Source organism: Mirounga leonina, unplaced genomic scaffold (assembly GCF_011800145.1).
Source record: "Mirounga leonina isolate KUSES-001 unplaced genomic scaffold, KU_Mleo_1.0 Mir_151, whole genome shotgun sequence".
Classification (NCBI taxonomy): domain Eukaryota; kingdom Metazoa; phylum Chordata; class Mammalia; order Carnivora; family Phocidae; genus Mirounga; species Mirounga leonina.
In genome coordinates, this window is record NW_023270377.1 from 69,377,452 (window position 1) to 69,380,421 (window position 2,970).

At 42.5% G+C, this 2,970-nt stretch overlaps 1 pseudogene; it reads left to right on the forward strand.

Moving 5' to 3' along the window:
* The first annotated feature begins 844 nt into the window (after positions 1-844).
* Positions 845-1,779, forward strand: LOC118011821 (annotated as a pseudogene).
* The last annotated feature ends 1,191 nt before the right edge of the window (positions 1,780-2,970 follow it).

The window sequence follows — 2,970 nt, forward strand, 5'->3', positions numbered from 1 at the left end:
AACTAGGATATAAGAGCAAGCAATCACACTGCTATAAAACTCATGACTGGCCATTCATTTCACAAATATTCACAGAACACATACAATCTGCAAGGTAGCATTCTGTAGAAATTTCATAGGTCACTAAGCAATACATATAAAACATAAGCTTAAAATGTAATAGAAATATAATACTAACATTTAATTAGTTATCATACAGGGCTACAAAAGTGCCAAAAACAAATGCAAAAGTGGCAACTACCCTTATAATTGACTGCTTATAAGATCTAGTAGTCATAAAAAGAAAAGATCTAATAGTCATAATCTTTCTTAAGTGATTAAATATTTCACTCATGTTGTTTCCTGGTATGACACAATATGAAATGAATAGCAACATCTAAAAAGCATTCTTGCCAAAAAAATTTAACATGAATTTAGTCAAGCTTTTATACCTACCTTCCAGATTATGAAATAATGTACGAAGTTTAGGAATAAGTCCAGCAGCACCAAGGGGGGAAAATCAGAAAAAAAATCTAGAATGTGGAAAATTCTAGAAGACAACTTTTGGCCCTCAAAAAGTCAATGTCATAGAGAAAAAAAAATCCTAGATTTGTTCCAGATTAAGAGAAGCTTAAAAAAGAAAAGACATAATAATCAAATACAATGATTTAACATTGATTGCATTACTTTGAAGAAATCACTATAAAAAGCATTTTGGGAACAAGTGAGGAAACATTAATAGGAACTGGAGTATTAGATGATATTAGGGAGATATTATTACTTTCCCTAAGTGATAATAGTGTTGAGGTTGATAGAAAAATACTTATTTTTAGAAGAAGGATGTCAACGAATTTAAAGGCTATGTTATTCAGAATCAAGAAAACAGAACTTGGGACTGCCTGGACAGCGTCCACCCTCAAGCATAAGCCCCCTGCCCTCACGGGTCTACACCACCACCACTTCACCATGGATGATGATATCCTGCGCTCACGGTCAACAACAGCTCCCACACGTGCAAGGCCAACCTTGCTGACCACAAAGCCCCCCAGACCATCCTTCCCCTATCGTGGTGCCCCTGGCCCCAGAGTGTTATGGTGGGCATGGGCCAGAAAGACTCCTACATGGGCTACAAGGCCCAGAGCAAGAAGGGTATCCTGACCCTGAAGTGCCCATCAAGCACGACATGGAAAAGATCTGGCACCACACCTTCTACAACAAGCTGTGTGTGGCCTCTAAGGAGCACCCCATGCTGCTGAGTGGCTACAGTTTCACCACCGCTGCTGAGCAGGAAATTGTGTGTGACATCAAGGAGAAGCTGTGCTACGTCACCCTGGACTTCGAGCAGGAGATGGCCACCAGAACCTCCAGCTCCTCCCTGGAGTAGAGCCGTGAGCTCTTGGATGGGCAGGCCATCACCGTTAGCATCGCCATCGGTTCCGCTGCCCCGAGGAGCTCTTCCAGCCTTCCTTCCTGGACACACAATCCTGTGCCATCCTTGAAACTACCTTCAACTCCAACATGAAGTGTGATGTCGACAACCACAGGGACCTTGAAGTCAACATGGGGCTATCTGGTGGCACCACCATGGCCTCAGCATTGCTGACAAGATGCAAGCGATCACCACCCTGGTGCCCAACATGATGAAGATCAAGATCATTGCACCACCTGAGCTCAAGTACTCTGTGTGGATCGGCAGCTCCATCCTGGCCTTGCTGTCCACCTTCCAGCAGATGCAGATCAGCAAGCAAACAGGAGTACGACAAGTCTTGCCCCTCCATCATCCACCACAAGTGCTTCTAGGTGGGCTCACTGCGTTACACCCTTTTTTGACAAAACCTAACTTGTGCAGAATGCGAGATGAGACTGGCATGGCTTTATTTGTTTGTTTGTTTCTTTTAATTTGTTTTGTTTGGGTTTGGGTTTTGGATTTTTTGGTGGGGGTTTTGTTTGTTTTGTTTTTTGGCACTTGACTCAGGATCTAAAAACTGGAACGGTGAAGGTGACAACAATTGGTTGAAGTATCCCTAAAGTTCTATGATGTGGCAGAGGACTGATTGTACATTACTCTCTTTTTTTAATAGTCATTCCAAATATCATGAGATGCATTGTTACAGGAAGTCCCTTGTCTTCCCAAAACAACCCCATTTTTTCCCTGAAGAGAAGGACTACTCTTCCCCAGAGTCCGCACAGGAGAGGGTGATGCCATTGCTTGTGTAAATTATGTAGTCCGATTTTTTTAAATCTTCACCTTAATACTTGTTGTTTTTGTTTTATTTTGAATGGTCTGCCATCATGGCTCCCCTCTTTGTTCCCCCAGCTTGAGATGTATGAAGGCTTTTGGTCTCCCTGAGAGTGCAGTTGAGGCATGGAAGCAGCCAGGGCTTACCTGTACACGGACTTGAATCCAGTTCAATAGAGTGCACACCTTAAAGGAAAGAAAGGAAAAAAAGAAAAAAAGAAAGAAGAAAGAAAGAGAGAGAGAGAGAGAGAGAAAGAAAGAGAGAGAGAGAGAGAAAGAAAGAAAGAAAGAAAGAAAGAAAGAAAGAAAGAAAGAAAGAAAGAAAGAAAGAAAGAAAGAAAGAAGGAAAAAAAACTCACAAGAGTTCAAAAGAGGGGATTCAATACAAGGGACTGGTTAAAAAGGTGTTTGCAGAGTTGAAAGGGCAAACAAGATAAAAAGAGGCAATCCAGGTAGTAACAAAAACAGAAAGCCACTGCTACCTTTTGAGTTGGAGGAACAATGGGAGGAAGTGGTGTTACCAAAGCCCAGGAGCCAGGGCTGTCCGGTGGGACTTGACAGGGGCTCACCAATGGAAGCTTGGACCATGGAGAAAGGGGCTGTTTGACAGACACTGTTAAAGACACTTCCCCAAGGGCAGTAGAAATATCCTGTCTTCTTTTCTCTTCTTACAATCTTATCTCCAGTCATTGCTCCCCGTTGGCCAAAACCTAAACAGAACCTAGTCACCAGAGAGTATAGGAAACTGAGTT